At 38.5% G+C, this 27,536-nt stretch overlaps 1 protein-coding gene across 2 annotated transcripts in view; it reads left to right on the top strand.

The window, feature by feature from the left end:
- Window positions 1-299: 299 nt before the first annotated feature.
- HS3ST5 (heparan sulfate-glucosamine 3-sulfotransferase 5) overlaps window positions 300-27,536 on the top strand; it is a 263,353-nt gene continuing 236,116 nt past the window's right edge. For both annotated transcript variants that reach the window (XM_053664866.1, XM_053664867.1), the window contains exon 1: window positions 300-686. The gene's annotated coding sequence lies outside the window, so the exon portion shown is untranslated. The remainder of the gene's footprint in view (window positions 687-27,536) is intronic.

Below are 27,536 nucleotides of genomic sequence, written 5' to 3' on the forward strand. Positions count from 1 at the left end.
GCGGCCGCGACAGCGCCAGCCGCTGGAAGCTGGGAGCCCGCACGGCTTGGCACCGGTGGCTCCAAGACCCAAGAAGGGAAGAACCGAGCCACACTGACTGTTGCCCTTTGGGGTGGATCGGGAAGGAGCAGGCTTCCCAAGGAGCTGTCACTGAGGACGCCAGAGGCTCTGCCCTCAGCACACTGAGTCCGTGGTTGTGGTCGCGCTGGTGCCCGCACGGTGCGAGGAGGATGCGCCCTTCTTCCCGCAGAGCGGCTGCGGGCCCCGGCAGTGCGCGGACTCGGGCTCCGGCGGCCGCCCGTGCCGTGCCCGCGCCGCGGGAGCGCGCCCTGCCGCACCTGGCTCCAGTCTCCCGGGGAAGTGCAGGAAACGCTCCCTAAACTACAGTACGTACTTCTCGCCCGATTCCTGCTCCAGCAGGTTCCCCACCCGGGACCTCGCAATCGCAGCAGCGGTTGCTTCCTGAGTGTCGGGCCCGCCCGCCTCTCACTATCACCCGTGCAAGCACAACCCGCGGGCTCGCTCGGCTCCACGCAGACTCTGTCTCCGCCGCGCCCAAACTCGGCATCCGAAACTACTGGACCAACTGCCGCCGGGACTGCAGGAGCCGCCCAGTGGCCTGGTGCGACCCCGCTGCTGGTCCCGGGCTCTGGGCTTCCTCCTGCGCCTCAGCCGCCTCAGACACGGTGAGCAGGGCGCACTGCCCGCCTAGCGTCGGGGAGGGGTTCGGGAACAGCGCTGAAACCTCTTAAATTTGGGGGGAAATGATAGGGGGAGAAATCGACCAGGGGTGACGTCCACGCGATGCCAGCCAAATCACTTTTGTGAGGCGCAGTACTGCTGGGCACTGCCTAGGGAAGACTTTTGAGACATTTGCTGGGGCTCAGGGTTAAACTAGAGCGATATGAAAAACTGCGGGTTGATTCCTTGGGTACATTTAGAGTCTTCAGTGTCGGTGAGTCAATCTGAGTCTCGCCCTAAGGCGGGGGCAGTGCCTTGGGCTCTCTTTCGGGCAGACAGGCAGCATGCGTTTAATTGCGCTTGGCGGAGTTTGGGGGCTCACTGGGCCACTTCCCGGAGTGGCAGTGGGGCTGTCGTTTGCAGCGCGAGATGCCTTGGGTGAAGTAGGGGCCTGTGAGGCCAGAGCAGAGGGCAGAGGGCCGGCAAAGGCTCAGTGAACTTGAGCATGGGGTGCATTCTCCTCCCCAGCTGCCCCCACCCCTTGCAGACCCAGTCCCCGCCCCCTACTAGCTCCAGCTCATTCAACCAGTCCCACCCACCACGCACACACACAGGAGTTGGATGCCATCGAGGGGTGGTCAGATTGTTATTACTAAGAGGTGCAGGAGGTCACTCTAGCTACTGAATGCAGCACTGAGACTCCAGCTTCTGGGACTCGGATGACAGCCTTGGTTTAGGAAAGCAAGGAGCGCCCAGCCTTCTGTGGCTGCCGCTACCTGGTGTTTCCAGGTGCACAGAGAGCAAACCTCCGACGAACTCCAGTCACTTCACCTGGCTGGGCTCCGCTCTCTGACTTCCCTCCTCGGAGTGCTTCAGGGCACCCACCCAAGGGAGCTGCTGCTCAGATCCCCGGTCTCCCCAGACCTGGCCCGGTAGGTAGGTCTCCCTCCCAATGTCCCGCCCTCCCTCCAATACCAGCTTCTTCATGGAAAATATTGATTACTTAAGGAGAGGTTTAATATTTGCAAAGTGCTTTATATCATATTACTTCGTGGATACATTTAATTGCACTGTAACTCTTCTCTGATTTATGAAAACTTAGTCTGATAAATTGCATACAGGGTCCGATTGGTGAGGGAATGAGAGTGGGCGGGCAAGCTTTCTGTAAAGGTGCTCTTTCTAAACTGATTTGCTAGAAGTGATATAAAGCTGGTGCTTCTGAAAGATTTTGCTCAGTAGTTTTGACTATTCCAGGGCTTTAGACAAATGTTTTCACATTAAAATTCATTTCAAATATATTCACCCTCTATTCCAAGAAAAAAAGTTGAAAAGAAGATAAAGTGTTTGCAAATTTAGATATCAAAAGTATTTTTTAAATGTTTGTATTGGTATCAATTATGTTGTATGTGGCAGATTTTAAGTGACCTTAGTGGTTTCTCCTAGAGAAACTCTTAGAAGGAGAAATGAAAACAATACTACTTACTTTCCTCCCTGTGTTTGTGTACAAAAGGTCCTTGCTTAACGTGACCGAATGAGCAGCAGGGTAGGCTTCTTGACTTTAGGAATGTGAAGTCAGTCACCAGTGAATTGATGGAGACACACACACATATTACAACAAACATAATGATGGGACGAAAACTTGCTTAAATTTAACTGCCTCTGGTGCAGAGAGTTTTAACAGGGAAGAAATGAAAACTGTTCTGGCTCCTTCCAAATTATTCTCCACCATTTTAAAATAGTCTTTTCTAAATTAATTAAAAATATATAGACACATCATTAATAATGTAAAATTGTGTTCAAATAGATGCCTAAAGCAGATTATCTGGCAAATTATGGAGTTTCACAGAAGCACTAGGATCATGGTTTCTAGGTTAAGCTAGACCTCAAGCTTAGATTTTAATATTGGAAGTTGCTTCCTTTGATGTCTTTGTGGGAAGATGCTGCTTACAGTGTGCTGATCGTGCTCACAACATTGTCCTTACCATTTCACAGGCACCCACAGATGTTTTTGAATGAATAACCTTCTTACTCACTGAATTTTCACTCATTCAAAAAGTATTTATTGAGCACATGAGCACTCACGATGTGCAAAGCTGAGCTGAGTGTTATTTTAAACAAGAAAGGATCTTCAGAAGCAGCAAGGTGCTTACTCCTACACTGTAAAAGGGACTGCAGAGCAGTGGCTTGCTTAGTGAAGCAGCATCTTGGCCCAAAGTAGGTGGTCAGCAGAGTCCTTGATTCAAAAATCATACAAGATGTTTACCAGCCAACTTTGCTTTCCCCATAAATTCCACCATTGTTCTTAACCCACCGCGTCATTTAGATATGACTTCTTAACTTCATAGAATCGACATTGACTTTAATCTTCTTGCTCTCACTCTGAATATTTTGGAGAACTGTAACTATCTGTGCATTGCTCCAGCTTTCTGTCCATGATTTCTACGGAACAGTGCCAGATCTGCACATGCCAGTAGTATTCATTTATGAGTAAATGCACATGTTCCTGTTGCATTAAAAAAGCAAACTCACATTCATAGAACACAACAAATATTTTGCTCCTTTCTTTTCTTATCTCTTTACAACCTCGGAAACAGTAATCTCTCTTAACAGTGCAATTATACTATGTAAATTAGCAAGTTAACAAAAATGATTATTTAGGACTTTCTAGAAACAGGAAAAAGTCTTAGGGAAATTTTAGCTCAGGAGAATTTTCCTTGACTCTTTTGACATGTTTGGCAGGATGGCCTTTTATTTTGGAGACTTTTATTCATGAATGAAATAACTCTCAGGGCAGCTCGCTATTAAGGGAGCTGGCAGAAGAGGGAATGCTTGCTCAAAATGATCTGGAAAGCTCTGAGAATAGAGTATGAGTATAAATAATAGTAGGTTTGTGCAATCAAAATTATGTGAATGCTAACATTTTATTGGTCTTTATATGCATATGTTTTCAGATTTTTTTAAATACTCTTTTCAAATACTCATATTCTGAAGTTATTGCAGTTACATGAAGAGTGACTATTTGGTAATGGAATTATAGTTTGTTTTGCTGTAGGAAAAGGTAAAAGTTTGAAAAGAGAATAAATCAAATTAAGGGAATAATTATTCAAACCACAAATTGATTTTAATTTAAGTCCTGTCTTTTTTTTCCCCAAAGGGAAGGGAGAACTCAAAACCAAAATAACTAGTTAAAATTTCATTATGACTTACATTGTCACTATTTAGAAAAGTCTTTACATTTTATTTTTTCTGTGAATATAATACAAATCTTTTTATGTGCTATAGTGTTTTGATCCATTCATTTGCTGATGGGCACTTAGGCTGTAATATAAATTTTTAAAAACCAGCAAAAGTGTAACACTTTGTTCCTAAAATCCTATTTAATTGTTAAAAAAAATTGCTTACTCTAGAATCAGTGTTTGTTTCTGAGTCACAATCTTAAACTAACCTTTACAGCAGAAGTACAATGAAAGCAAGATATTAATAATTACATATAAACTCGCAGATCTAAGTCAAAAACATTTCAGAGCAGCTAACACTTATCAAAAGTAGAAGCAAAAGATATCTGAAGATCCACATAATATTTAGGCACGATTGAAAAACATCTCTAAATTTCATATGCAAATTCCATTATCATGTTTTACTTAATTAACATTTGGTAAAATAGATTATTTTCCATCTTCTTGAAAATTTTTATGAAAGCAAGCCGTGTCAGTACTAAGAATTAGTTGACTAGTTGGTTTGACTTTGAGCCACTTTACCTAGATTGTGCATGGGCGGCAGATTTTTTTATATGTACACATGCGTGCTCATACATATGGAAGATATATATATTATATTTGTATAATATATATGTGTTTTTCTCTAGTAACTTTGAACAATAGAGAGTCTCCTTTGTAGCATATATGGTTTGCGAAGTCGGCATCATCTTGAAAATAGTACTTATAAATACTCAGCTAGTTTGTGATTTCACTCGTGTGTGGGATATAAATTTGAAACTTGGACACAAACAGTGTGGTGGTTATCGGAGGGAAGGGCTTGGGGTGGGGGTGGACGGGGTCTACCACGTGGTGGCAGAAGGCAGTTTGACTGTGGGTGGTGGACAACAGTGCAATATACAGATCTCATACCGTAGAAGTGCACATTTGAAACCTACGTGATCCTATTAACCAGTGTCATCCCAACAAATTCAATAAAAAAGGTTTTTAAAGAATTGAGACTGAACTTCTTTAAAGAACTTATTTAAGAAACACATTTGATAACCTTTAGTGTGTGCCTAATACTCTAAAGGCTTACACTAATATTAACTAACTTAATTCTGGTAGCCGCCCTCCTTGACCCCATTTCACAGAGATAAGTAGTTGTTATTGTCCCCATTTACATGAGGAAACTGAGGCTCGGGGAGCCTAAATCAGTGGCTCATTTTCCACAGCTAATAAATGACAGAGCTGGCATGTGAGCCCAAGCAGTGCACTATGCTATGCCACTGCTCTTGAACAGATACATGTATTTTTTATTTTTAAGTATTTTTTAGCAATTTATTTATTTATTTTTAGAGAAAGGGGAAGGGAGGGAGAAAGAGGAGAGAAACATCAATGTGTGGTTTCCTCTCAGACACTCCCTACTGGGGACCTGGCCCACAACCCAGACATGTGCCCTGACTGGGAATCGAACCAGCAATTCTTTGGTTTGCAGGCTGGGACTCAATCCACTGAGCCACACCAGCCACAGATTGAACAGACATATTTTAAACTTACTTAAATATGGATCCAAGTGTAGAGCAAGTTAAGTCGTAAAGCAGATACCGTCTAGCAGCTGAGTTTGTGACAGTTCTAACTGAGAGTAGATTCTTAAGGAAGGCGCTTGTCGTGAACCACTGACGGAACCTGAACTAGAGAGACACTAGGACAGGGCTGTAACTTCATGTTTTTTCTAATGGACTCAGTAATTTTCTTAGGTTCAGCTACTTTTAAATTAAGTGACTTTAAGAACTGATGCCAGTTTTAATAGCTCAAAGGATCTGATACTGAATGTTTTATGCTTCCTATAATATCCTTATAATATGAGCTTCTTGCACAGAGGTCAGTGTTACATGTTACTCTATGGCGTGCACCAAAGAAATCAGAGTTTTATGTGAAGGTGTAAAATGAGACTAATTCTTCTTTGACCTGTGTGGCATGCTGTAGGCATCCAGTTAATGTCTACAGCGTGCACTGGAGGGAAGTATTCTAGAAGTTGCTAGTCTAGAGGTAAGGAAACTTTATACATCTTTATAATTGCATAGTTTTAAGATTATGACTTAATATGAAACAGAATTTTTCCTTTTTCATGAGGATCTTAGGACATTACTATCTATGAAACCCTGTGGAATAATAATCTTTATGAGACTGAGGGACCTGAGATAGAAAGAGAAGGATGGTGCAAGGAGGGTGAACTAATAAACTAATTAAAATGTTTAAGTTTAGGAGTCAACAAAAGGAAAACTGCCTGTAATTGTACCTTTTATTTTAAAATGGCACATAACACATAATGAACGTTAAAGAACAGAATCTTTACACTATTAATGAGGTAGCACAACTGTGCTGTCATAAATATTAACAATCCACTATTTGAGTAGAGTTTGGGGAACTATTTCAGAACATATTAGAAAGTCACTATAGTGCTTTTTGCCATAGCTAAGTCACAAAAGAAATCACAATAATTCTTTTTTTTTAATCTATTTTTAGAGAGGGGAGATGGGAGAAAGGAAGAGAGAGATAGAAACATAGGCTGGCAACCTAGGCATGGGCCCTGACTAGGACTATTGAACCCATGACCTTTCGGTGGTCCAGTCCACTGAGCCACACCAGGCAGGGCACAATAATTCTTAGTGTGCCTCAACATACATAAGATCTATCTACCCATGAGAATTGGTTGTACTCCATTGTACTGCTACTGTACAATGAGACTGCTACTTCCCAATTTTTTGTTGCAGGGCCCAGTGGAGCACACTCGCACAGTTCTTTGGAAGTTGTACCCTCTTCTGCAGATATAATTAATAGGGAGGAGCAAAAGTTTTGCTAAATAGCATTGAAACATTTGTATTTATCTTTATATCTAACATGAATTGAAGCATTAGGATATGTAGAAATTTTTTTCTCTCATATTTTTATGCCATATAGAGTTCATGGTTTAAAGTACAAATCTATTTTCTAACTCTGATCATTAAACTTGATTTAAAAGTTAAATTGAATTTTATTCTTAGATTATCTTTTGTAACATTTAATTCTGGTAGCCACCCAACTATCCTCACTTTACAGGCTTAGAAAGCTTAGAAACTAATGTTCTTCTATGTTATTTTGTCTTAATGGGTATGCCTATTTACTTCTTTATCTTTGTAAACATAATAAATGGTAATAGGTAACATTTAATCAATACTATATACCAAGAATTATACAGGTATGAACACATTGTATTCCCACAAAACATTCAATGGGACATTTAGCATTAATATTTCCATTTCACAGATGAGAAAACCAAGGCCAAGAGAAGTCACAGCTAGAGAGATGGAGCCATGATCCAAACTTGCCATCCGGCCCAGAGCCCACACTTACCCACACTAATGGACTTCTCAGTAGCAATTAGCTCCTGAGCACCATCTCTGAGTTCACGGCCTTGAAACCAATGCTTCCCTACTTCCCTGTGACTTCTTTGCAACAACGGAGGGGTTTATTTTCAACAAAGGTTAATTTCTTGGCTTTGTCAACTCACACTATTTGCAAGGCCACTAAAGCAAAAAATGAGGCTATATTAATTTTCAGTAAATTGTTGGAAATACTTTTAAATAGATCTGCCAAGATCCTGCTAAATAGTTGTATCCATGATCTGGATACAGGGATAGGGAACTGACACATTCCATGCTAGTGGACTTTCTTCATATGGAGAGACAGCTGCCTGTGACCTGGATGTTCTAATATACTTTTTTTCTGAGCTGGGTGAAGTTGTATACAATCAAATAGCCCTGGAAAGGAGCCTTTTCCCCTAGGTACACAGTATGGGGAAGTGGTGGGCACCTCCTTCTTGAGAGTAGGTAGAAAATTATGGAGGCGTTCCATTGCCCACCTGACTGAGCACCTCTCAAGGGCAGGATGGTGCTGAATTACATTCCTGTCACCTTTACTTCTGTGATATTTGGCACATGGTATCATGAGGCAGACACAGAGCTTCTTCCTGTGGATGTTTCAAAATCTGGAAAGCAGAGAGCTGAGAAATTCGGCACAGGGGACATATGGAGGGAGATGGAGGAAGAAAACAGGGCAGATATGGGGCCACATGAGGAGATGATGGGCCAGATAGACTGATAGCTAGTAGGAGTAATTGTTTTCATTCCAGTGTCTTTATTTCATATTTACTTTATTCCTCTGTTCCTAATGTTTGACTAGAAGTGCAGTGATTACTTAATCCTGATAACTGACTCTTTAAAGTCTAAGATAGTATTCCCATTATGCTGAAAGCAATACCTCTCACTTCATGAAATGATAAATATTATCTGTAATTATTATTGCCTGATTTTTTTAGAGATGGAATTATTTTTCCTTAATCAGATATTTATCTTATTCTCATACCCCATCCACTCTGAAATGTATGACTAGACAGCTAATTGTTACCATAGCAGCATTTAGTTTTGGAGTTTCTGTATTCCATAAATACTAGCATCCTTTTAATAAGGAATTCTCAACTCTGTACCTATCAACATAAGATCAAAATCTTGAGAATTTCATACATTACTTTTCTAATGTTACCTCTTCTCTACTATGCGCTGTTATTTGCTCTTCTGTGGTGACAATATCATCTGTTCAGACACCCAAGAATACTGAGAAACCAAGAACAGTTATAAGGATCATAGGGGGGACACAGGTACCTTGGGATCATCTTGTATTTCTCCTTTTCCTCCTCTAGTCGGTCACCGAGATGTAAAAATCCTGCCTCCTGAACACCTATCATCCCACCAACCCCAGTGCTATTCCTGTAGGCTGTCAGAACTCAACTGGATCACACTAGCCTCCTTATTGAGCTTCAGGTCTCGAATTTCTTCAACATCTCTGGAATCTGTTTCCAAATGCTAACCTAATCATGTAATTTCCCTGCTTAATAAACTGCAACATCCTCTGCCTTTAAGAAAGAGTTCAAACTAGTTCAGTCTTCAAAGCCTGCACTATTCCAATGACCCAGACTGGGACTCATCTCCTATCACTCCAACACAAAGTCCACGCAATTGAGTGATGCCAAGCAAGGAACAGAACGTGCTATTTCACACTTCCATGCCTTTGCATACACTGGCCCCTCTGCCCACAGTGTTATCTGTTTGTCTACCTTCTTATCTTCCTCACCAGTTCTCTTTCTTTTCTTACCCTTCTCCTCTGCAGCCCACCCACCCTGACCCACACCACTATCAACATCTTCATTGCCTAGCATAGGATCTGGAATATATGATGTACTAAATACATTTTTAATGGAGAAATAAATAATCAGTTTATTCTCCCCTCTGCCTTACTTTTCTCTTTCTCACTGACTTATTTGTCAGTAAACATTTATTGAGCAACTACCGGGTACCAGGAAGTGTGTTGGGTGCAGAGGATATAAATGACTTTGTCCTAGCTTTGAAGAAACTTGCAAGCCCAAGAGCAAACCAACCTGGTAAAGCAACAGATAGTATTGAGTGTACTAGATGATGCAGAAAAGATAGAGTGAGGACACATCATGAGGGAGAAGATCTAGTTCTGCCAGAGATCAGGGAGAACTTGCTCCCAACTGTTCCCTATTTCTTCTCCAGTTTTCTAAGTGTCTATTAGTAAGTATCCATCTAGGACGGCTATCAGTTTTTAAGAATAGAGTCAAATCTCCATTTCTCTAATCATGGTCTATAGAGAACTAGATCATTTTTATTTTTATTTTCTACCTAAAAGACTAAGAAAGCTTCAAAAAGTTCCATGAAAGTCCATAAGCTCATTCTGAGTGTTCTATTCAAAGTTAAATATATCTAATAATCATATTACTTAAGTTGATTTCTCCTCTAGAAAACAAGAGTCACATTTAACCAGTTATGAATGACTGGTTTATATCACTAATAGTGATATAAGATTTCTCTTTTAAGATTTGAAATAAGAATGAATATAAACTGACCACTGCCACATAGGAAAACTCAATAACCTCCAAAATATCTCACCACATATGATAATCATGTTAAGAATCTTACATAGTTCAAAAGAAACGGAAATGGCCTGTTGAATAATATATCTAATATCCAACATTTTTTGATGTGTTGCCATTCCCTGATGAGTAACCATATACACAAAAAATTAAAAATTACCTTCAAAAATAAAATATATAATACAAAATATAATTTGTAAAATATAAAGCATTATTCCTAAAATCATTGACACATTTGATATAATATTTGAACTATAACTATTTTAGTCAACTTCTTTTATTATGGTATTATATCTGATATTAAAAACAAAAACAGAGAGATCCAAGAAGACAGCAAAGTAGGTGGAAGCTACACTCACCTCCCAGAACCAAACTGAAAACACAATTACATTATAGAACAATCAGCCTGAGTAAGCACCCAGAGACTAATTGAAGAGAACTCTTATAACTGAGGATTTACAGAAGACGCATCGAGACTGGTAGGAAGGGCAGAGATCAAAACAGGCTGGTCCTGTTCCACAGTCAGGGATATCTCATAGAGATATCTCAGTTGCAGGGGATGGGGAGGTACCCTGAGCAGTGCAGAGTATAAACCCCAAGCTTCGCCCCCCCAACCCAGAGCACCAGAGCTGGGAAAAGGTACCCATATAACATCTGATTATGAAAATCAGCAGGGTTTCTGTCCACCAGGAAGGAATAAGAATCTATTAGAGAAACAGGCACCCTCTTAAAGGGCCAATGCATAAAATTTTGTTTGCAGCCACTGATCCTGGATTCCAGTGGAGGGAAGGGATAGCAGATTAGAGTCCTGTGAATAGGGGTTTGTGGCTCTGGGAATAGAGTTAAAGGAACAGCTGCCAGATTCCCTGTTCTGAGCTATTGCTCCATACTACAATACCATCTTTCTTGGGCAGAGCACTCCATTCTGTGTGGTATCTGCCTGGAGGAAAGCAATATCCCCATATTCTGGACTCCCTCTTGCCCCACCATGTAGAGCTTACACCCTGCTGAGGAGTACAGCCACAGGCTCTTTCAGTGACTGAAACTAATAGGCAGCCAACAGGCAGATGCAGGTGGAGGCATAACTCAACCTGCCCCCAGGGCTAGTGCTGGTAACAGCCAGTGTTGGTGTGCAGCTTGGTCCTTACTGTGCATACCCAGGTGCAGTAGAGGCAGCCACAAGCTGTGTATTGCTTGTAGCACCAAAGAGGTTGCCAAGGGCCAGTCACAGGTAGTATCTTATAATGGGCTGCACCAGAGTCCCTCCCAAGAGGCACGGAACCAACACACCCAATGACCAACTTTAGACAACACCCGAGCAGAATCCACTAAGCTTTAGAAAAATCATATCCAAAGGGAGATCTTAGCAGGCGCCAACCCCCACTGAGGTGAATTCTGCTTTGTGTATTCAGCAACTACATAGCAGCTTGCATCTCTCGGTCAGATTTGAACCTCACAGACAGCCAGCTGAGGGTTGATCCCATGCACAAATGGGGCAGTAGTGATCAGGACTAAATTACAGCAAGAGGGTCCACATGACACACACAAAGATATTACTGGAGTGTCCCACTCAGGTGATCAAGGAGATTGCAATAATGGCCCCCCAAGGACACCTGCTATGTAAGGCCATCCCATGAAGACTGGGAGTCATAGCAGATCTGCCTGATGCATAGAAACAAACACAAAGAGGGAACCAAAATGGGGAGATAAAGAAACAGGCACTAAATGAAAGAACAGAAGAAATCTCCACACACACACAAAGAGCTAAACAAATGGGAGGCAAGCAACTTATCTGATATAGAGTTCAAAGTAATGGTTGTAAAGATGTTCAACAGCATGAAAAAGGATATAGACACCATAAACCAGTCAAATGAAGAATACAAACCTGATATGAAGAATACATAGGAAGGAATAAACAGATTGGATGAAACAGAAGATCGAATCAGCAACTTGGAAGACAAGGTAGAAAAAATTGTGAGTCAGAGAAGCTAAAATGAAAAAATGATTTTAAAAAATGAAGAAAGTGTATGGGACCTTTGGGGCAACGTGAACCATAACCAAATCTACATCAGAGGAGCACCAGAAGTTGGAGAGAGAAAGCAAGGGATTGAGAACCTATTTGAAGAAATAATGACCAAAAGCATCCCTAACCTGGCAAAAGAAGATGCCAAGAAAAGGAAAGTCAAGTCCAGGAAGCACAAAGGGTCCCAACTAAGATGGAACCAAAGAGGACCACACCAAGACACATCATAATTAAAATAGCAAAGGTTAAAGAAAAAGAATCTTAAAAGCTGTAAGACAAAGACAAGGGAGCTCCCATAAGATTGTGAGTGATGAAAAGTAAGGACCTATGACACTTTACCCAGGAAACTGTCATTTAAAATTGAAGGAGAAATAGTTTCCAAGACAAAAGCTAAAGGAATTTGTTACCACAAAACCAGTATTACAAGAAATGTTAAAGGACCCACTTTAAGAGGAAGAAAAACAGAGGGACATAATTAAAGAATAAAATGACAATAAATATATATCTATCAATAATCACTTTAAATGTGAATACCTTAAAAGCTCTAACTGAAAGATATAGGGTAGCTAAATGGATAAGAAAGCAAGACCCATATATAAAAAAATCCACCTCAGAATGAAAGATACAGACTAAAAGTAAAAGTGTGGAGAAAGATATTGCATGCAAATGAAAATTTTAAAAAACTGGGGTACTGATACTTATATCTGATAAAAAATACTTTAAAACACAGTCTATAGTAAGAAGCAAAGAAGAACACTACATAATGATAAAGGGATCGATCCAATGACAGGATATTACTCTTGTAAACATTAATGTACCCAACATATGAGCACCTAATATGTAAAACAAATCTTGATGGACATAGAGCAGAGATTGACCGTAATATAGTCATAGTAGAAAATTTTAACACCCCACCAAAGTCAATGGATAGATCTTCCAGACAGAAAATCAACAAAGATGATAGCTTAAGTGACACACTAGAATGGATGAATTTAATCAATATCTTCAGAGCATTTCACCCCAAATAAGTAAAATTGAATATGAAAGAGTAGCACCACTGACACCAAAGAAGTATGAAGGGTTGTAAGACAACATTACAAACAAGAATGTACCAATAAACTGAATAAACTGGAATGAGGGATAAATTCCTAAAAATATACCATCTTCCAAAACTGCATCAAGAAGAGTCATAGAATCTGAATAGACAGATTACAACTAGTGAAGATGAACCAGTAATTAAAAAAAAAACTCCCACCAAAAATAGCCCTGAATTGGATGGCTTCACAGGTGAATTTTACCAAACATTCAAAGGAAAACCAACACCTATTCTTCTCAAACTATTCCAAAAATTTCAAGAGAAGGGAAGATTCCCAAGCTTATTTTATGAGGCTAGCATTATCCTAATTCCAAAACCAGATAAAGACACTACAATGAGAGATGATTATAAGTCAATATACCTGATGAACATAGATGCTAAAATCCTTAACAAAGTATTAGCCAACCAGATCCAGCAATACATTAAAAAGTTCACACACCATGATCAAGTGAGATTTATTCTGGAGATGCAGGTTTGGTACGTTATCCACAAATCAATATATGTGATGTACCACATATACAAAATAAAGGATAAAACCCATATGATCATATCAATAGATGCAGAAAAAGCATTTGATAAAATCTAGCACCCATTCATAATAAAAAAACTATCAGCAAAGTGTGAATAGAGGGATTGTAACTCGATGTAATAAAAGTCATAAATGACCAACCCACAGCCAACATTATACTCAATGGGAGAAAACCAAGAGCATTTCCCTTAAGATCAGGAACAAGACAGGGATGTCTGCTTTCACCACTCTTATTCAAGTACTGGAAGTCCTAGGCAGCAATCAGACAAAAAGAAGAAGAAATAAAAGGCATCCACATTGGAACAGAAGAAGTAGAACTGCCATTATTTGCAGATGATGAGATACTGTATATAGAGAACACTAAAGATTTCACCAAAACATTACTAAAGCTGATAAGTGAATTTGATAAAGTAGCAGGATAGAAAATATACATCCAGAAATCAGTTACATTTTTATATGCCAATAATGAATTCTTAGAAAGGTAAACTAAGAAAACAACACCATTCACAATTGCTTCAAAAAGAATAAATACCTAGGAATAAGTTTAACTAAGGATGTAAAAGACATATACTCAGAAAATTATAAGACACTGAAGTAAGTTAATTAAAGATAATACAAATAAGTGGAAGCATATACCATATTCATACTTAGGAAGAATTAACATCATTAAAATGTCCATATTACCCAAAGCAATCTATAGATTCAATGAAATTCTTATCAAGATTCCAATGGCTTATTTCACAGAACTAGAACAAATATTCCAAAAATATATATGGAACCACAAAAGATCCCGAAGAGCCACAGTGATCTTGAGAAAGAACAAAGTTGGAGGAATCATGCTACTTGAAATTAAACTGTACTAAAAGGCCAAAATAATCAAAACAGCATGGTGCTGGTATAAAAACAATCATATAGATCAACAGAATAGAATAGAAAGCCCAGAAATAAACCCATGTCCTTATACTCAATTAACATTTGGCAAAGGAGGCAAAAACATACAATAGGCTAAAGAGAGTCTATTTAATAAATAGTGTTGAGAAAATTGCACAGATACATGCAAAAAATGAAACTAGATGAGTCTTACACATTACACATTACAGAGTAATAAACTATAAATGGATTAAAGATTTAAATGTTAGACTCAAAACCATAAAAATCCTAGAAGAAAACATAGGCAGTAAAATCTCAGACATTTCTCATAGCAATATTTTTCTGATATGTCTAATCAGACAAGGAAAACAAAGAAAAAAATAAATGGGACTACATCAAACTAAAAAGTTTTTGCACAGCAAAGGAAACCATCAACAAAATTAAAAGACAACCCACTGAATGGGAGAACCTATTCACCAATGATACATCTAATAACAAGTCAATACCCAGAATTGCAAAGAACTTATAAAACTCAACACCGAAAAAACAAACAATCCAATTAAAAATTTGGAAAAGTACTTGAATAGAAACTTCTCTAAAGAAAATATACAGGTGGCCAAAAAACATAAGAAAAGATACTCAACATCACTAATCAACAAAGAAATGCAAATTAAAACCACAGTGAGCTATCACCTCACACATGTCAGAATGGTGGTCATCAATGAATCAATAAACAGCCAATATTGGTGAGGATGTGGAGAAAAGCAAACTGTTGGTGGGAATGCAGATTGGTGCAGCCACATTGGAAAGCAGGATGAAGTTTTCTCAAAAAAAAAAAAGTAATATGACATTGCCTTATGACCCAGCAATTCCACTTCTGGGAGTACATCAAAAGAAACCCAAAACACTGATTCAAAAGAATATATGCATCCCATTGTTCATTGCAGAGTTATGTATAATACCCAAAATTTGGAAGCAGCCCAAGTGCCCATTAGTGCATGACTGAATAAAAAACTGTGGTACATTTATATAGTGGAGTACTACTTGGCCATAAAAAGGAAATCTTACCATTTGTGAAAGCCTAAATAGACCTAGAGAGCATTATGCTAAGTGAAATAAGCTAGTCAGAGAAAGGCAAGCACCATATGGTTTCACTTAAATGTGGAATGTAATGAACAAAGTGAACTAACCAAATACAGATAGACTCACAGATAAAGAGCAGCCTGAAGCTGCCTAGGGTGGTGGGGAAGCATGTTTGAGAGGCTGGGGTGGGTGGGTCAATTGAACAAAAAATGAAAAAGTCATGAACAGACAACAGTGTGGTGATTGCTATAGGGAAGAGGGTGGGAGAGGGGAGGTGGAAGAGGGTGTAGGAGTACAAATGGTGATGGATGGAGACTTGACTTGGGGTGGTGAACACACACTACAGTGTACAGATGATGTGTTGTGAAATTGTGCTCTTAAAGCCTGTGTGGGAGACCGGGCGGGGGGGGGGTGAAGAGAAAAAAAAATGTACTTGAAAAGTAACTAAATAAAATTTAATATTTAAAAAAAATAAATAAAGCCTGTGTAATTTTGTTAAACAGTGTTACCCCAATAAATTTAATAAAAAGGAAAATGAATAACAATAAGATTAAATGAATAACAATTATACTGTACCTGCTTATATCAATAAGAATAAAACTGTTCTTTATGGGAAAAATTATCATATTTTCTTCATTTCCACTCTAAAGTATGTAAATGCATTAACTAATATTCCCTGGTTGTAGAAACATTTTATTTCTTTTTTGCCTTAAAGCTGAGAGAAAATTCTGAACAATATAAAAGTAGAGCAAAGCCAACACTGCTTTCAGTTATAAATCTACTTTGAAAGTATCATTTATTATGAGACTGTAATTATGTTCTGTCTTAAAAGACAACATATCTAGGGATGTATATGTGTACATGTGCATATATATGTACACATATATATCAAAATATAGAAATGACATTTATAATTACATGTATAATATATATTAAAGATACCCTATCTAGGGATATATAACTATATATAGCTTCTTCATTATCAAATAATTCTGTTGCCTCAAGAAAGGGTTCACCTTTATGCTTGTTACTATCTTGTAATCATGAAGTTCCCTGTGACCTAATTCTATCGTGATAACATTCCACCATTCTTTTTTTTTAATATTTTAGTTATTTTATTTTTAAATATAAGGGAAGGGAGAGAGAAAGAGGAGAGAAATATCAATATGTGGTTCTTTCTCATGTGCCTCCTACTGGGGACCTGGCTCACAACCCAGGCATGTGCCCTGACTGAGAATAGAACCACTGATATTTTGGTTTGCAGGGCAGCACTCAACCCACTGAGCCACATCAGCCACGGCACATTCAGCCATTCTTGATCTACATACTGGTAGTTCCCTACATATAGTAAATGGTGCAAAGTATGTCTGAAGTTAGAATGTCGGAAAGCTGAACAAAGACTCTTGTGTTATAAGTGGGTGAATATGGAAGTCACGTTCAAGGATATCTTTGAAAGTGAAGGGATATATTATTTAATGATTATACTGAGAGAAAAACAAATATTATCAATTCCCTATGCATGGTTAATGTAGTGCTGCCTTTCTGCGCCCAGTGATCCTGCTGTCTGGGGAGGTCAGTGCTAGGAGCCTGGGCCAGCACCTTCTTGCTTTCCCCAGCCCAGGGCTGGGGCACACATTCCGATACCTGTACGTGTTACAGTCTTTGTGCCAGGACTCCTTAGGTACCTGGAGTAGGCCTGAGGGTTACTGTTTCTGTCGTTCCAGAAGAAAGCCAAGTGGGTCTTAGCTCCCCAGGTTGGCAAACACATCCTGATATAGGATTGGGTGTGGTACGAAGACCAGAACTGGAGATCTTTGTGAGTGTGCAGACCTGTGGAACCTGCGGGTGCTCCTGTGAGGAAACACAATCTGTGCTCTCCCTGCACCCCAGCCACCCTGATGACCTCCGTACCTTTGCCTTGCTGTTAAGCTTCTGCCACCAATGAACACTCACCAGCTTCAACCAGCTGGAGTGGACAGCATGAGGACAGCTCAGGGTCATCACTCATACATCCAGTAGTTGTTCATTGAGCACCTACTACATTCAAGGAAAACAATGAGCTGGTTGAAAAGATTGAGTTCTGCATACAACAGGTGATTTAGGGGTACAGTGAAATTGTGGCTGTAGGAACCAAAAAAAGTCAAAAACTTTCACAACCATCTATGTGTATATTCTTGGTTTTTCCTTTTGAATAAACCATACTTTTTAAGGAGCTCAGTGGCTATACAAGGTGTTCTTTCTTTGATTGAGATGCTCATCACTTGGAATTTTTAACATTTTGGTTTTTGAGAAATATCTGAAATAACCCACATTTTTTCAGTAAAAATGGAGGAGAGAATTTATGCCATGGAAAAGGGAAAATTTATACCACTCCCACTGGGCTATGCATTCCTTCCCCAAAGGAGGCTTGCTGGGAAAAAAACATGTTAGTGCATTTTGCTGACTATACTTCAAAAATACATTTAGGTAGGTGTTTTTTAATTATTTTCCATCTGGAAAGCTTTTTTTTTCCTTCACCTGGGATGAAGAACCAAATTATTAATTCTATTTAAATGTGCTGTATTCAGAAGAGTAGCTGCCAAATTTGTTGGGACCTATAACAAGATAATTAATTATCCAGTAACACGAGGACTATTGGAGTGTTGGATATAAAACAGATGGTGGGAGAAGAAGGATGAGGCAGTCAGGATGCTGTGAGCGGTGTGATAAGTCTTGCGGCCTGTGTGGGGTAAAGCCACTCCCACGCCAGGCCTCCCTCATCCACCTGCTGTGCTTGTGTTTTCCCCATGAATCCTCCCACCACCCCATCACTTCACCCCTGAAGACTCCAGTGTCCCTTGTCCACGGACACCACATTCATCTTAAATGCCAGGGGAAGTAAGGGGAGGTGAGGCCAAAGGTCTGCTCCCCTTAGACCCTGGACTCTGCCAGCATCTGGCAGCCCCAGTACCTGTCCCATGGAGCGGATCAGGCTGCCATCATTACCCTTGTCCTGACATTGCTTTTAGTCACGCATCTGTAGGGATATTAAAGAGTTTGAAGTTCATTTCAGAATCAGCTAAGATAAATTAATATCACAAGCAAACATCATGTGTTTTTTTTTAATTTACAAATTTCAAAGACCTAACCTGAATGTTAAACAATTTTTAGAGAAAACCTTGTTGAATATCAGTGAAAATCACATACAAAAAAAGTTACTCACCCCTCCTCCCCATTTGTCAAAGTGACGTTCCGTGTCTAATCCAGTTTATGAGCGATTAGAAGGTGCATTTATACTGAACTCAGTGGCTGATGGTAGAGACTACAGTGACTTAACCACTGATGCTTTTTTTACAGGTCACCATCACAGTGTAATAACTCTGTGAAAGTCATCGTACTTGTTGGTATTACAAAGGAGGTGACATTTAGATTATATTTTTAAAGAACTAGTTGCAAACTTTATCACTCATGCACCAAAGAAATACAGAATAATCCAGTTAAGACATCTTCACAATAAAGTTACTTATTCATCATAAAAAAAAGTTACTTTCTGAGGGAAGTAAGCAGTCACCTTGCCTATCCCACCCTCTCAATATCAGGCCCATCTTTTATCATTTAAAATAGAGCTCCCTAAAATAGATTACACTGACAAGTTGTAATTACTGACAGCTGCATTTAATTAGCAAAGCAGATTCCTGCTTGTGACAATAAAGTATTATTACATGTTTAGCATTAGCACTGGCAATAAAGGAGGTGACTTTGCTAATACAGAACTAAAAGACCCTTTTTCTTTATGTAAAAATACACACAGTTTGGCTGGAACTGAGCTGGTGCTACGTGGGAGTGTCTATGGTTACAAAAAGAAAGAAAACAGTAACTATAAGAGTGTTTAAAAAAAACAGGCATATTGTACAAGAAAAAAGAAGTAGTCCAGTGCCAGCCATCAGCTCCCAGTCTGAGTTGTGTGTCCTTGTTACTGTGTCTGAGCCTGTGCATGTGTTTGGGGGTGGGGGTTGGGGTGGGGGTGATGGAGGTGTTTGGATGCCAGAGATAGAAACACAATTAATCCATGTAAATTGGTAGTTTATGATTATATTAAGGCACTTTGCCTGCTTTCCTTCCTTTCTTCCTTCTTATACTTACCCTATAAACAACTGTGAGTTATAAAAAACTTAAAAGTTATATGCACACAAATTTAGGATTTCATGCACACTCTGATTTTTAAAGTTGATTTTAATTTTTATCTATTCTTTCTTCCAGTAAGCTTGTCCTATCTCCTACTGCCCCTACTGTTCCAATTCCACTGCCCTATCTTGTTCTTATCTGGCAATTCTTACTAAACTTAATAATGGTGGGATTAAAAACATCACAATAAGTGGTCAATATTTTGACGAATACCACCTCTCCAGCAGCATCAATCCGCAGTGCATAGATAGTTGCCGTTAACTTTAAAAAGGACTGCAAAGACAGCTAAAACTAGCAATCCATGGCTTAAATGGCATTTGCTATTTTCATGATTTAAATATATCACTTGAGATATATAAACTGATCCACTTATTTTGTTATTATCAGTAGAACCAGTCCTAGAACTTAATGTATTTTCTCACATTCATGGAATGAAATTCTAAAATATTTACTGGAGGTCTAAAATCTGAAGCAAAATATATGATATTACATGTCTGGAAGCTGTTTTTACTGGGATACCCTAGTGTATTTTCACAATGCAGCTTTAAGTTATCTGGATGGCATTTATTTTTCAAGTTGTAAAAATAGACTCAGTATAATATATTGCCATCTTGTAACTTACCATTATAAATGCTATATTTATAAAAATCAACTTATGTATCCATGGCAATAAGACACAAGATGAATATGAATAAAGAAACTTAAGCTGAACCTCAAGCTAATTTCCACCATGAAACTGTTCAGCAGCCCTGCTCAGCTCTTTCTTTCTTTCTTTCTCCTCCTTCCACCTTCTTCTGCCTTCTCTCCCACTCGTCCTAGTGGACATAAGCTAAGAAAAATCCCCAAGGGGGATGCCAAGACAGCCTGCAGCAAAGTGAACAAGGGAGAGTCTGCGACGGATGTGGTCAACCCACTAGAGTCATGGGCGTTCTGAGAAATGCATCGTTAGGCAACGTCATCATTGTGCACACATTAATACCATACAGTGAACTTACACAAACCCAGATGGTATAGCCTACTACCTACCTGGGCGGTATGGTACAGCCTATTGCTCCTAGGCTACAAGCCTATATAGCATGCTACAGTACAAAACAACACAAGATTAAATCAAGCACCAGGGAAAATGATGCAATCAAGAAACAGTAAACACAAGATGCATGAGGCTGCTGTTAGCATCACATGGCATACTGTTTTACAGCTAACTTTGTTGTAAGTAGGAAGGAGACATTCTAAAATAGTGATAAAAAGTATAGTATAGTGGTAATACATAACAACAGTTGTTCATTATCATTATCACGTGTTACGTACTCTGCATGCTGTATGTGCTATACTTTTAGGTGACTGGCAGCACAGGTTTACGCCAGCATCACCACAATCATGTGCACCCTGTGTTGTGCTATCAGATGAAAATAGCTGCGAGATCACTAGCTCATAGGAATTTTTCAGCTCTATTATAATCTTATGCAGCCAGTGTGTACCTGTCATTGTGATCTGCCATTGACCAAAACATCATTATGTATCACATGACTGTAGTTTGGTATCTATTGTCTACAAGCACATATACCGACCACATTGTGTTCAGTCCCAACTGGGCACTGTACCATCTTTGCTTCAAATACTGTTCACTCTAGCCAGGATCTTAGGAGAAAAAAATTCAGGAGCATAACTGTATTCAAGGAGATTTCACAAAAACTAAGTTTCAAGAAACTACATTTGTATAGATACTAAATATAAATATCTAAATGAACATTCAGTTAAGACCATTTTAGAGTTATTTTTAATATTGAACCACAAAGCTTTATTCACACCATAAATCTAAAGCCCTACTGAATCTCAAAATTTATTGGTATTTAAATCCTACTAAGAGTAGAGGGTTATTTTTATTTTGTGCTTTAGAAACCAACCAAGAATAGAAGAGTTGTCACTGAAAACAGTTTATAGGATCCAAGGACATTGACTAAAAAGAAGTAATGTGACTATTGAAATTGGGGATGTTTGACAACTCGATGTTTCAACCTATAAAACTTGCTAAAATTAGATCTATAAAATTGGAAACTCTGCTATGCAGCTGCTCTAATTACTGTGTGGTTCATAAATTAGTACTGAAGAATAAAGCCTCAAATATTCTGTTTTAAAAATGCCTTTGACTTTTAATATTGTCATCACTCTGAATTCCATAATCTGTCATGAAGCATATACTTATTGTGGGCGTACTGTGTGCTATGGAGATAAACAGAACACAGTCCTCTAACCTTCAAGGGGTCAGGAGAAAAATACATCATCCCCCAAATTGAACTCACCTTATCAAAGAAATACCACTTTTATCATGCCTCTATCCCATCATATATTAAACCAGTTACCTTTTTATCAAAATTGGACTAGAACACCTGTTTTAAACTGGAACAGCATTTGCCAGAAGGCCTGGGCTACTTGGTGATTTAAATAGGTTCTTATTTTAATCCTTGATTAATTGTGCCTAGATAACCAGATAACTAATCCAATCAGGTTAATTTATAGAAACCTCTTGGGTCTCTGCCCCAAGTACAGTCTCCTACTGCAGAGGATGCATAAATCATCTGCAGCTGTTGCATCCAGCAAGGCATCCACACAGAAAGTGGAACATTAGGCTGATGCATTCAAAGGTTTTTTAAATCTTTGTTTAAATATTCCTTTCTCCAGATTATTGGCCTGGAACCAAGTGTCCACATCTCCTCTATGTATAACTATTGTTTCCTAGTTTGACAGTCCTTCACTGACTAATCACATGACTAAAGGTGTCCCATACTATAACTTCTCTTAGGTTGAATTAGACATATTAGCAGCAATTGGAATCACAGGAAGCATAAGAGTGGTGATCCCATGCACTGGTATGTGAAAGGAGGCTAAATAGGGGTTTGCTCATCCCTGGTTCATCTGAGTACATTTGCATGTGTTGGCTGAAATATATGAGAACATCACTATATAAAGGGGCTACTGATAAACTTCGTGAATCCAGTTCTCTTAAAAACTGGAAGAGGATTTGGAGAAGGCAAAGGACATAAAAACAACATCACAAATGACAAGTGACACCCAAAGTGCACGTAGTTTTGGTTTACTATAAAATACCCTGTTTTTTTAATAAAATTTATTTTGATGGGCAAATATCTGCAAGAAACTCAGGAGAATAAATCCTAGCCTACGTAATGATTATATAGTTTGGGGGGGTACCCATTTTTTAAAACTTAGAGTCAGAGCCATCAAACTAATGTTGCATCAAAATGTTTTAGGTCCAAGGATTTTGTTCTTTCGTACCACGATTCGATTTCAAAAGCCATGTAGAAATGATGAATAAAAGTGATGAGCTGAAACCAGAAACCTGCCCATGTCGGAAATTACTTGCCCCTCTAGGGCCAAGTTAGAAAAAATAGGAGTTTTCAGAAAATATGTTCAAAGAAACACAGGTGGAATTCTCTTCACATGCTACAGAATCTTAGAAGTCTTCCAGTTTCTCTCACCCAGCCATTACATTAGGTGCCAAGAACTGGTAGCCCTAAAAGGGAACAGACTGGGTAAATATTTTTAGTAGTTACATTTGATGTGCAATAATGACAATAGCAATGCACAGTAACTATTCTGTTAGGTTGTGTTTATTCACACAAACTCAGTTTCTTCCTCCCCTTGAATATCACTCTCTCAGGAGCTAAAGAAGGACTTGAAGAAATCACTGCATCCAGCATCTCTGCTGGATTCTTCTTAGGATCTTTATTAACCCTCACCTCCTGATTCAGTGTCCCTCCAAAACAGCGTTCTAGGTCTCTTTGGCCCAAACATTAAAACTGCCTTAAAAAAAAAAAAAAAAAAAAACCTTTAAGAACATCCTCTGCCCCAAATTAAGATCCAAAGCCTAAAACCAGCACTCCCTAACCTACCCTAGGCCACCATAGCTTTATACCCTGGAAAACTTTGTATATTTTAGCTTACTATTCATTCAGAAGGAAAATGCAAACAATAGAAAAGTAATAAGATTTGCATTGATTGAACTGCCATTGTATGCCACATATTGTATTAAACCCTTACTATGCATTCTCTGTTATCCAATGAGGTAGGTTCCATGTTCCATTTGTATGGATGAGGAATTGCAGCTTAAATTAAATTGCTCTGTTAGGAAGAAGTAGAGATAGGAATTGAACTCTTTCTGATTCCATAAATTCATGACCCCTGCCACTAGTCATATTGCCTACTGTAGGTTACAATGAGAAATGCTTTGATTTCTGAAGACAAAACTTCAGTTTTCCTGTATTATTAGTACTCACTAACAAATTAATGATTTTACCTGTTTCCCCTACACATGACTTAATAATCATCCAAACATTAGTCCTTAACCCCTAAATAATTTTATGTTTTGTGAAGTGCGTGCCAGGCAGTTTACATACATAATCTTTCTCTAATCCCTGTAATGATCCTCCTTCATGTTTTTTGTACCTTCTAGGTAAAAGAGTTCCCTTTTATTATGGTGCATGACTTCTTACCGCATGTGTGAGTCAGAAGTAGGCTAGACTGTGCGGAGGTAACCAGTGACCCCCGTCTCAAAAGTTCATGTCTCCCCCCTGAAGTTGGAGGGCTCTGCGTGGAGGGGTCTGCAGTCTAGCACACAGGCGGTCAGACAGCATCTGTCAGGAGCGTAACCTAACTTGTGTCACAGTGAAAAGAGATCACTGTGGAGGACACACTGGAGCTAAAAGCTTCCCCCGGAAGTGATATATGTCACTTGTACTTTTTTATTTGCCAAATCAATTCCTATGGCCAAGTCTGACATCAGTGAAGCAAGGAAATATAGTTCTCCCCAGGGAGGTACAGCAAATATTTGGGGAGTTTAATACTCTACAACATTAGAGAGGCATGCTTGTTGTATCCCACAACTATGGTCTATCTAGATTTTTTAGTGTGTAAGTCAAAGAAACCTCCGAGCAACTGTGAAATATAGATAGAGAGGAAGGGAAATCAGCTGCAAGGAATGTTCTTAAATACTGCCCTAGCAGCTCCTGCAGAAACGACCTCCAGGACTCTTGTCCTTCCACACATAGGTTTCTTCACATTTACCCTTCTGGCTGAAATGGACTATAGTCTTTATCAACAGGGATTTTACATGCTGCACTATTACCATTTTTAAAATATATATATTTAGAATATTTAGAATTTGGAATCACTTTCTCTGATGTCAGTTCTGCAGCTGATTTTTTTTCATCTGTTATGTGAGCAAATGTAGATTTTAACTATAAGCACAGTGCAAGGCAAAAGCAGGCCCATCTGTTTCTCTCTAACTTGATTAGGGAAGGTCGTGCAGACAATATTTTTAGTATGGTTTAAAAAGTAGGGTTAAGGTGCTTTGAAGACAGCTGACTGCCATAGATTTATTTATTTATTTTGAGGGTTAGGAAAAACAAATTAAAAATATATACACATTCCCTGACACATATTATGTTGCTACTTTAAAAACCACATTTATTTTTTAGTTGCACAGGAAATGAATTTGTAGTCATAGAGGGCTTTCCTTCCCTGACTTACGTGATAGAAAATTTAAAACTGCTAATAATTCTATTATCTTATAGTTAATACTACTAATAAGAATTGAACATGTTATCAGGGAAAAGTATATATACTATCAAGCACTGTATAACTTTTCTGTAAAAAGTTATACTACATTAATCTAAATGACATAGAGAAAAGTAAATTCAATAGTGAGTAAGAAAAAAGTGTCGCTTTTTTATTCGTCCTAACTCTGGTTTTAATAATTAATCTGAAAGACAGTTCTATTAAGTTACCACCAAGTTTTTAAATTATTAAGTAACCAAAAAGTACCAGACTAGCCTTATTTTTCTACACTTCTCATTACTGGGGGAAATAGAAAAATGCAAAGTAATCAGATAAGTAGTCAGATGTCAGTTTAACTGAGAAGACTGTAAAAAAAACCTTTAGTAGCTCTGATGAAGGAAAATTTTAAAGGAAAAGAGAGCAAGAGAAAATTCCAGGTAAAGGTAGATTTATGAAACAGCAAATAGTTTTGGCTGTAGTCAGAGCAACAGAGCCAAAGGTTAGAATGGCACTGTACTGTGTGTTTGCATTTTTAATCTCTACAGTGCTGTGAGGTTTGAGGATAGGTTCCTCATGAGGGGTGTAAAGGGGGGCTCATTGCACTTGGATAACTTTTCCAGAGTTTCTGTTAGTACATCGATGGAGCAAAAATTAATTAAGCCCATTCTTCTATTAAATCCTTCAAAAATATTTATTCACTACTCTCTAGACACTGTTCTAGGTGTTGAGGATACTATAATAAACAAGAGAGAGCTGGTACTTCCACAATGTTAATGGTTTTCTCCTTTGTTTTTAGTTGTAGAAAGGTGGGTTTTTTCCCAAAGTATGATATGTCTCCCTCCCTTATACATAAAACAGATAAAAGATGAAGCTGGTCTGTCTGAGGTGAGGGGAAGGGGCTGAGAGCTTTACCTGATCAGCACCTCCCCCTTTCTTTCTCATTTCATATGTGTCTACCTAGTCCCTAGACCCTGAGATTGCAACCAAAACAGTGGAAATATCAATGAGGGACAAGAGCACAGGCCCAGATGTTGAGGAAGTATGAACACTAGATTGACAGAGTGATCTTATGATGCAATTGAATTAGCATAGAATGAGGTTATTGAAGAGTGATGAGCAGAAGAAATGTGAGTGAAACAGTGGAAGGCAAGAAGACCTCTCAAAATCTATGCAGTCGTTCACCAAAAATAGTGCAATAGTAGTGGACACTGAGTAGATTCAGAAGGACTCAGAAGACATAATGAGTCATATATAAAGATTTATATTATGCAATAGATTTAAGGATAGAGTGTGGATTTAGAAATTAGAGAATTCGGGTACATAACCTGGCCTTAGTACTTACTCTGTAAATTTGGTCAAATTCCTAGTTTGACTCAAGCAAGACTCAGTCTCCTCATCTGAAAAAATGGGCCTAATAAAACTTTGTAATTGTGAAAATTAAAGATAATGCATGTCAATTCCCAAAAACAATGAAGTCACTTACGGAAACCTCTATATCATCAGTAATTTTTAATAAGACTTTTAAGGAAATATATATACTCAAGAACAAATTCTATTAGTTGTGTCATTATTATTATTACCATCATCATCCCTTCCTCTCTAGAAAAAGATTGAATGCAATAAAGATCTGATTGAACTTGCTGTGCTATCTATTATTACAAAGAAGGGTGAGAGAAAGAAGAGGATTCTGAACCTGACTGGCATGATGATGGTGCCATTAACAAAATATTAATATAAGAATCAGGTGCTTACACATATATGTGAAGAAACTGTGTTTACTGCAATAGTATTTGTAGTTTAAAAAGCCTGGGAAAACCTGAATGCCCATCAGTAAGAATTGATGTAATAAAGTAGGGTGTTGTATATTCACACATTGGAATACTATTCAACCAAAAGAAAAAATCAGATAGTTTAAATAAAATATGAAATGATTTCAAACATAATTTTTAAGTCTCAAAGCAAGATATATTTCATTTTCCTGTGTGATATTTATATTCAGAGAACCCAAAAAATGAACAAAACAAAAAATTATAAAATGGCATTGTTTTCAAATTAAATCTTCTGAAGTGGCTTTTATAAAACATCAGCATAGTCATAACCATGGATAGACTTTGAAAATAGCAGTGACAGCTGGTAACCAGTGTCTTTACTATATATGAGTCAAATTTACAAAAAACTTCAAGGTACAGATCATTCTCTTAAGCTGTCCTTGTCTGTGGAATCACTTCCAATAGTAACATCTTTGAACTCAAAGGACATGAATTAATCTAAATCACTAGTGTTGCAAAATAGTGCCTACAAATTGAATAATCCAAAAGAAATGTATTAAGAAA

This window comes from Artibeus jamaicensis, unplaced genomic scaffold (assembly GCF_021234435.1).
Source record: "Artibeus jamaicensis isolate MK-2021 breed Jamaican fruit bat unplaced genomic scaffold, CSHL_Jam_final contig_387, whole genome shotgun sequence".
Lineage (NCBI taxonomy): Eukaryota > Metazoa > Chordata > Mammalia > Chiroptera > Phyllostomidae > Artibeus > Artibeus jamaicensis.